The 9,761-nt window shown below is 34.5% G+C and overlaps 1 long non-coding RNA gene across 1 annotated transcript; it reads left to right on the top strand.

Moving 5' to 3' along the window:
* Window positions 1-513: 513 nt before the first annotated feature.
* Window positions 514-4,592, top strand: LOC141399831 (uncharacterized). Its single transcript, XR_012411975.1, has 3 exons — window positions 514-884; window positions 943-4,070; window positions 4,132-4,592. It is a non-coding gene; the product is annotated as an uncharacterized lncRNA (long non-coding RNA).
* Window positions 4,593-9,761: the final 5,169 nt, after the last annotated feature.

The following is a 9,761-nucleotide window of genomic DNA, read 5'->3' as shown; positions in this document are numbered from 1 at the left end:
AGTTACCGTCAATGGCCAATTTGGCCGGGGTGTAGGTGGTTTCTCCAGAAATAGATCTGTTTGTGTCTCTACCGGCCTTGACACTGACACTAGCTCTCCAAATATTTGTCGGTCTGTACATCTTCATGACGTCGACGGCTAACATTCTTTTTACGCAATGCCTGACGTCTTTGTAATTCTGCAGCTTTGTCAAAGGAAAAGATGGGCGAGAGGGAGAGACAGGAGTTTATATTATTTGTTTAGTTTACGCAAAATTTTGTTAATAATAATTATTCAAGTCAATGTCTGGAAATGTTAGTTGGAGTTGGTTGGAGATGGATTGTCATTCCAATCAATACAAAAATACAAAGAAAGCAAATAAAAGTTGAAATTGTTCCCAACAAATCAAAACAAAATCAGATGTTTTCGTATTCCTGTCAGATTTGTTTACATTCATGTTATTCCCGTCAAAACAAAATCAGATGTTTTCGTATTCCTGTCAGATTTGTTTACATTCATGTTATTCCCGTCAAAACTAAATCAGATGTTTTCGTATTCCTGTCAGATTTGTTTACATTCATGTTATTCCCGTCAAAATCAGATGTTTTCGTATTCCCGTAAGAGACCTGCGCCGAACAAATTTGTCGACGGCGGCTTATGTTGAAAAATCGACATTTGTCGTACGAAATTAGTGTATGTGATAGATTTTGAGCTCCTATTTCCTAAAAATAAATAAGCGATGATGAAGAGTTGCCTTTTCGGATTGCCGGCACAATCTTTGTGTATAGCATCACAAGCACGAGCCACACTATACAAATACGAAATCAAAAGCGGCTTGCCAGCAGCCAAGACCAAACGTTCAAAGTCCAAACCAGACATCAATCGAACATTTATTAAGGCAATCTGTAATCTGTTACAACATTGTCAAAAGTTTTACAAAAATAATTTCTTAAATTTTTCTAGCACACCTTCATTCTCATCTGGATTTCATTTGACGTTTAAACGGCCAGCAGCATGAGGACTTTTTCCTACTTCTGATCTTTTCGCGAATAGCTGTCTACGCGGACTACTTTAAAATGCTCTCGAACGTCGGAATCAGGACACCATCGATCAATATGTTCAGTGGGAGCTTCATTTCAGCCGGCACTTACTCCAACAGCACTCCCCTCCTGGAGGGAATTATACCAACATCCTCAACGTTGTGTGCCAATGATGCTGATGCCTGTGATGAACAAGATTCATTTTTGATCAACACCACCAATATTGTTGATACCGCCGGCATTGTTTCTCCAATTTCCATTACTGTCTGCTTTCTTTTGCTTTGTTCCGATCATGAAATCAATCATGTAATCCGTAATCAGTGATCCTTTCCAAGGGAAAATGCTTCTTAAACCCCTTTTCTAAGGTAAAGGTCCTCCTTAAGACCCATTCCAATGATAAGGATGTTTCATAAGACACTTTTCAAAGGTAAGGTGTTTGTTAAGACCCTTTCCAAAGGTAAGTGTCCTTCTTAAGACGCTTCCCAGAGGTAAAGGTGCTTCGTAAGACCCTTTTCAAAGGTAGGGATGTTTCTTAAGATCCTTTTCAAAGATACGGGTGACTCTTAAAGGTACGGGTGACTCTTAAAGCATAAGGAAGGCAATTTTCAGAGGCAACTGTAGCAAAAAAATCATTCAGAAACATGATAAACAATAATGGGCCTAGCACTGACCCTTGTGGGACACCACTCACAACAGGCAACAAACTTGAATGATTACCATCGGCATAAACATATTGATATCTACAGCCAAGATACGATTGAATTAGTGCACAGGATGTAATTGAAAACGCAAAATTATGTGATAGCTTAAAAACCAATAGTTCATGGCTAATCCTGTCAAAGGCTTTCTCCAAATCAATAGATACAAGAACACAACAACCATTGTTATTTGTAATATGCCGAATCTTGTCAGTTAGGCCCACTAATAGAGACGTTGTACTCCTATTAAGCCTAAACCCAGATTGAGAATCATGTAATAGAGAAGGAAAAGATATGTGACACAAAATTTGTTTTTTTAATATGTGCTCTGCCATTTTCGAAAGTATAGGCATGATTGATATAGGTCGAAAGTCATTAGCTGCATCAGACTTACGAATAGGAATCACTTTAGCTATTTTCCACAGCGAAGGAAACACAGAGGTCATAATAATGGTATTAACAATGTGAAGAATATGGTTTCCTATTAAGGGTAACATTATTTTAAGGAACTTTAGAGTTAAACCGTCAGAACCTACTGCATTTGATTTAATCAAAGAAAAACAATCCATCATTTCATCAAGGCTAACTGATCTAAAGGAAAATCTACCCCAGGAGTTAAGAATAGCCGGCGAATTATTATTGTCAACATTTTGGAAAGAAGCAAACAAATTATTTAACTGATCAACTTCAACATCAATAACATCCCTATTTTTTCCAATGCCATAACTGTTCAAAAGAGACCAAATCTCTTTAGTCGTTTTGCCATTGAATAGCTTATGATGAAATGATGATTTGATTTTACGTATCACACGCTTCGATTTATTACGATTTCTGCAAAATATGCGCCAGTTAGCATCATTTGGATTATGAAGATAAGCCCTCCAAGACAAATCTCTCATAGAAAGCCAATACTTTATTTCAGGGGTTTTAAACCAATCATCTTTCCGACCATTAACACACCGCCTCCTCCGAACAGGAAAACAGCTATGTATATCATATAAATTTGATTATAACATATTTAGTTGCTGATTCACATCATTTGTACAATAAAGCTCAGAAAAATCACACATTTCCAAAGCACTATCCAAAGTGTCTGCCGTTACAGCAGAATAGTCAATATATTCATAATACTGCGGTACAACATAACATTCAACATCCATCGAAATGAATATAAATGAGTGATGCGATATTCCCGGACACTGAAATTGACTAGAAAAACTCAATGAATTTGTCATCGACACTAAAAAATAGTCGATTAAAGAAGTTGATTCATGATGAAGATCATAGTGCGTGGGAATAGAATTGTGCACAGGAGTAAGATTCATGTTGTTGCATATTGCTCTAACATTGAAGGCTTTCCGAAGATCATACAAGTTATTATTGAAGTCACCCATCAGTATAACATTCTCATACCTAACAACCAGATCTGACAAGTCTCTTTCAAAAGAATTAAAATCGCCATGAGGCAGATATACAGTCCCAACCAAAAACTTATTTCCCTGCAATTCTATCTCAACAGCAATAGATTCAACACAACCCTCATTCACACTTGCAAAAACAACTCTGTGCCTAATATGTTTCGCTACATATATGGCCATTTATGCAAGGAGCTCTAGTCAAACTATCGAGATGGAGTGAACCCATCTAAGACAGAGCTTGTGCTGTTCACGAACAAGAGAAAAATCGAACCATTCACCCTACCAATGCTTGATGGAGTCACCCTAGAACTCTCCTTGGAAGCCAAGTACCTCGGCATTATCCTGGACCACCAATTAACGTGGAAAAGAAATGTCGAGGAACGTGCCTAGAGAGGTCTAATAGCTTTTTATTCTTGCAAGAATTCTATTGGTAAGAGTTGGGGGCTGAAACCACAGGTCATCCATTGGATCTTTACGACCATAGTACGCCCAATCCTTACCCATGGTTCTCTGGTATGGTAGAAAGCTTCGATTCACTATCAAATTTTATCGACACTCAAGTTGTTTAAAAATTTTAACCATATTTTTATCGACTTTGGTATTCTGAAATATTTAAAACAACTTTACTCATAGTTATTTCAAATTTTGTCGTTAAATAAACAGCAATAATTTTTGTGTTGTTAAATTGTCGACAATAAGTTGTTAAAATGGCATTTGAATATCTTATGTACGATTTATCTCGTGAAAACAATTTTAGGAGAGAACCGGCAGTAAATAGAAGAATACTTCGCGACTCGGACAATCCATTCACAATGCCAATAACGGAATTTAAAAAAATGTACCGCATAAGTCCATCCTTAACTCAAGAACTTATAAATATTCTGAATGATTATCTACGAGGATCGCGAATTACGACTTTAAGTACTGAAAAACAGGTAATTCTTTCGTGAAAAATCAGAACAAATACCTCGAACCGTACATTGGTCTCTTTTAAAGGTTCTTGCAACACTAAGATTCTATGCTACGGGATGTTATCAACGGCCCGTAGGAGAACAATGGGTATATCAATGAGTCAGTCCTCAATAAGTAGGTGTGTTCATCGCGTTACGGATGCCATTTTTTGTTCCAAAATTAAATTTCCAATGACTCAAGAAGAACGTCAAGCAGCAAAAGTAACATTTGCTGGAGCATCATCGCCATTTGTAGGTGGCACTATTGGTGCAATAGATTGCACCCATGCTTCCATTTTGGCCCCAAAGTGTCATGAAGAGACTTATGTAAATCACCATGGATACCATTCAATAAATGTCCAAATGGTAAGATTTATATTTCCACGATTTTGATATAGTATAAACGCAATACAAATATTTTTATAAGTAGATATGTGATCCGAATCTTAAAATTTTAAATGTGAACGCAAAGTTTCCTTGTGCTCGACATGATTCCTTTATTTGGAGTTCTTCTGCCATAAGAAGAGTGATGCAAATGAGTTTTGAAAACGGAAATCAACACATGTTTTTAATTGGTATACTTTGGAGTTATATAGTCTTATGCAACACGGGTTCTTACATCGAGTTACCCACTACAACAACTTGATTTAAGAGCGCATCATTTACTTAAATTTATTTCGCCGTTATTTAGGAGATTCTGGATATCCCTTGGAGCCTTGGCTGATGACCCCATTACCAAATCAACCCGAAGGTACGCCAAAATTCCGTTACAATGAGGCTCTATGCAAAGCGCGGAACCCTGTTGAAAGGCTGTTTGGTGTTTTAAAGAGTAGATGGCGTTGCTTATCCAGGCAGAGAATGCTTCTATATGACCCAGGCTTTGCAGGAAGAGTTTTTAATGCGTGCTCGGTGTTACATAACATGAGTTTAGGCGATGAACCATACGATGTTTCAAATGATTTCTTGGATTCGGAAGAGGTCATAAACAATGTAACATTTGATTCACCTTCATCGGTAGCAAAACGCGTCCAATACCCTAGACAGACGGCAGCGTTAATTTGCATTAACTGTCTTAATTCAAATTAATTCGTGCATTATCCACATTCTTAATGCACAAAATCAAAGGAAATTTAAGCGGTGTTTCATTTTTTTAAGGAATCTTTGCACATTTTCTTGTGCTTGTTTTCGAAAATCTGCCAATATTCTGCACATTCTCTGATGGGAAATTTTGATTCGTTTCTCTTTCTCGCTAGTAAATTCCTAGAGAGATTATTTTAAGAACTACAAAGACAAGGTAGAGTTTTTGTTTTGTTTGCATGCTGTTGTTTGTTTTTTTTTTTTAGTTATTTAGCAACTGTTAATTGACAAAGACGTAGCGGAACGAGTTATTTTGTGATTTAAATCGCAAATTAAAATTGTAAGTGTGCAAACACATAATGGAATAATCAATATTTTTAATTATGTTTTAGAAAAATCAAATAAAAGCATTCGAAAACTTTATCAGGAAGGACTGCGACTACAATTTTGCAATTTTTGCGGGCAGCAGCGGTGAATAATATAATAAATCCACATTGTAATTATGAACATAGGTATATAGCTTAAGTAAAGAAGTTCTTATTTAAATTGCAAGAAATTCGAATCAAATCCGAATAAATATTAAGAATTTTGGGCGTCTATATTTGGAACATCTAATGAAACATCAGAATAGTTTCCGACTTTCGGATAGAACATAGCTAATGTTTTAGAATAAGTTCCGAAACTTTTCAGAATCTCAAAACACATCTCCGAAATGTATTCCATTTTCTGCACATTTTCGAATACTTCTGCAGAGTTTTGCCCGAGATTGTTACGAAAATCACAATTTACTTCAGATTTTTTACGAAATTTCTACAGAATTCGAAACTAATTTTTGTGGAAACTCGAAGGCTCTTTTCGAATTTCCCTCGAAAAATTGTTCCGAATTCTGCGAACCGCTTCACACAAAAACGGACATGTTTCGCATGCGAAGACGGCATCAGTAGTGGGATTCTGTAACTCATTTTTGCTGTTACCGACAAAAATCGGTAAAATTAAATCGCAAAATTATGACTAAAAACATAAAGAAAAGTTGGCACTACTGTTGGTGTCGGTAGAGGCTAGCGAATACTTTTTATTCATCGTTAACTTACCGAAAAATTTCGTTAATTATCGAAATTATAAGCATTTTAATTTTACCGACAATTATCGATAACAGCAAAAATTAGTTACAGAATCCCACTACAGAAATGGAAACTTGTGCAGAGATTTCGTCCGAATTCGGTACGATTTCGGCATAATTGTTTAGTGAGGTATTGCTGCTACCTTTTCTTGTTCTACCATGATGTGGAGGGAACAAAACAATTTAGTCTCAGCTGAGCAGGCAATGAAGAAAGTTGTGTGTCGCTTCTTTTGTTTTTGTGTATGCGTCCCCTTAGCGAAATGACTATTAACACTGCAAACATTTCTCAAAATTGTGGAAGATTGTTCGCTCAGATTAATCTTCTGTGATTCCCAACGTCGATCATTGGACGATTGTTTACATTTTTTTCTTAGATTTTTCAAATGATCGCCCTAGAGAATCACAGAAGACTCTTCTGGAAGAGCAACAGATGATTGATACTAACATTTCTGATTTTGTTGCATATAATTCTCATATACACTTTCTACAGAACTTTGATATAAATGGCACGTATAATATTATGGCCCGTTCTTACATCCTGTCTTTAAAGTAAATTTTTGTTATACGGTACTTTAAGAAAAGTAGGGAATAAAGTTCACATTACCAAGGATTTGTTATTATATCTGCCATTTAAAATAAATGTTACATTTTGTAAAAATATGGCAATATCAAGCAAAAATGTCTGTATACATCAAATTTACTCAAATCTGATTGGCTGATTTGAATTTGGTGTACGAAAATCCAATAATTTGTACAAATTTTTACTGAATGCTGTTCGATAACAAAATTATCCAGCAAAAGAGAGCGAATTTGGAGAGATTTTTGGAGAGTTTTGTGACTGAGAACTTGCAAATTTTTGCTGGGAAAATTTGCCCGCAAAAATTTGCAACTCTGATCAGCTGACCTTTAATCACCCGTTCAATGTAAACAACTCGAAATGTTGACATTTTTGACCAAGAAAATTTCACAATTGCACATTTTTTATATTCTAAAGCGTTGTGGATAGAATTAAAGCATTAAATAAGTAAACGGCAATTTTAAAATTTATGTTTTTGTTCCTTTAGCCCGGTCCACACTAGCGTGAATTTCATTAAAAAATTTCATGAAATTAGGTGTTCTTAAATCGAATTCTCCACTCCAGCAATTTTATGATTTTACTCTACTATGGACGTCGATCTAGAGACGCATAATTTCATATCAAAATTTCAATGAAATTACTCTAGTGTGGACCGGGACTTTTTGATTAAAATATCAAAAGAAACAAAAACAAATTTCATACATTTTCGGAAACAGCTGACTTTCTTGCAAGTTTTTGCAAAATGCTGTTCGATAACATTCTGCAATTTTTCTTGCTTGAGAGAGTAAAATTCACTGAGAGAGGTTGCTGGGACTGTCTGAGTAATTATTGCTGGGAAAGTTATCGCACACACCTTATGTTGGTCACATTTATTCTTGAGCTCGAGTCGTCATAAAATTGGGGAAGAGTTCTTTGCTTCAATGCAAAGAGCTAAGAAAACTGATGAGTCCATGTGGCGTTGGACGAAACTAGTATTCTCTGCCCTTCCCTAAAGTAAATCAATTTTAACTACAACCACTTAAAAAACTTGTTGTTTTTAAAATTTGAAAATATCAAATATGTGATTAAGCGGGCTTACTTTAAAAATAAAAAGTAAACACACATCACAACAAATCTGCCAAAGTGAACCTATTTAATGCTTGGTTTACATTACGAAATCCACTCGATTTCAACTGTCAATTCTTTGCGTATACGTCAAATGAAAACTCATCTGAAATCCATTGGATTTCGTTTAACGTTTAATCAATGGAATTGACAGTTGAAATCGAGTGGATTTCGTAAATGTAAACCAAGCATAACAAAATTTAAAAAACCGCAATAGAAAACAGGGTTAACAAACTTTAATTCATTATTATCGCTTATAGGGTTGCCGTGGATCCATGTTATTTCCATTTTTTAATTGCCACAGGACCAACATTTTTTTAAGTATTTGGTTTTTTGGTTATTGGGTATGGACTTCTAAAATACTTAAAATACTAAGGTGTTATTATTGGTAAAATTGAAAACCGAATATTTTTACACTCACTGTAGCGATTCGTGAAAAGTATTGAAACTTTTGGTACTTTTTTAGGCAAAAACAGGGTTGTATATCATGACTGTGATTTTAATGCTGATTACGCTAAAATTACGAAATGAGATGATTTCGCGCAAAATCACGAAACGCCTAAGAAATCACGAAACGATGCCGAATATAAACCAAGCATAAAACTACTTTTTGCAATTATTTGTTAAAAAAATGTTTGGGGATTTTTTTGGGGAATTCAATAAAATATGGGTATCTTTGAGGAAAATTTTTTGAGAATTAAGAAATTTTAGTGTATCGGTAAATGCGTTTACAAAATTACTTAATCGGCATTTCAATTCGGTGCCTAATTGTTAAGTTTTCTTGTATCTGCATGCAGTTAGTAACATTAATATTGTATTCTTTCAGTATGTTACTTTTTAATATGTTTTGTGCTTGCCTTTCTCTTCTTTTTTATATTTTAGAAAGTGCACATAGGTACATATATACATTTACATATACATTAGGTCTGTACAATAACTCAAAAGTTTGTACAAACTTTTACAAAATGCTGTTCGATAACAAACTTGTTCATTAAAGGAGAACTGAGAAAAACTTGCAAGTAGTTGCAAGAACTTGCAAATACTTTTTACTTGCATTGTTATCGAACGGCCTATTATGTCGTGTGGGATTTGAAAGCTGAAAATTTATTGGATTTTTTTTTTTTGAGTAGTTTCAAATTACATCTGTATATATTATTGGTATGCATTTTTTTATACATATATTACTCTTATGTTACACGCTGAAACTTTCATACGAAACTTTCCCATTATTTTGGCGTTCTTAGGTCGAGTTCCCCATTATTTTATTTATTTTTTTTTATTTATTTGTGACATCATCCTGCACAACAAGACTGCTGTCTTATAAATTACAGTACAGGATTATTATAGTTTCAAATTACATCTGTATATATTATTGGTATGCATTTTTTATACATATATTACTCTTATATTACACGCTGAAACTTTCATACGAAACTTTCCCATTATTTTGGCGTTCTTAGGTCGAGTTCCCCATTATTTTATTTATTTTTATTTATTTATTTGTGACATCATCCTGCACAACAAGACTGCTGTCTTATAAATTACAGTACAGGATTATTAGAATTATATCCGAATAACTAAATAAAATTAAGAATTATATAATTATAATGAATTAAACGTTTACATTACAAAACAGGTTTTAAATAAAATAAAAAACGAAAAACATAATATATTTGAAATTTAAGAAAAAGGTTAAAAACAAAACATACTATGAAAGATAGTTAAGGACGGTATTTTTGAATATGTGTGGATTGCTGGTGCCTCGCAGATTATATGGTAAAGAGTTCCAAAGGCGTAT

The sequence above is a fragment of the Musca autumnalis genome, unplaced genomic scaffold, assembly GCF_047663935.1.
Source record: "Musca autumnalis isolate F117 unplaced genomic scaffold, ASM4766393v1 scaffold_3, whole genome shotgun sequence".
Classification (NCBI taxonomy): domain Eukaryota; kingdom Metazoa; phylum Arthropoda; class Insecta; order Diptera; family Muscidae; genus Musca; species Musca autumnalis.
Note: the sequence above shows the minus strand (reverse complement) of the source record. Positions and strands in the feature narration are given on the sequence as shown.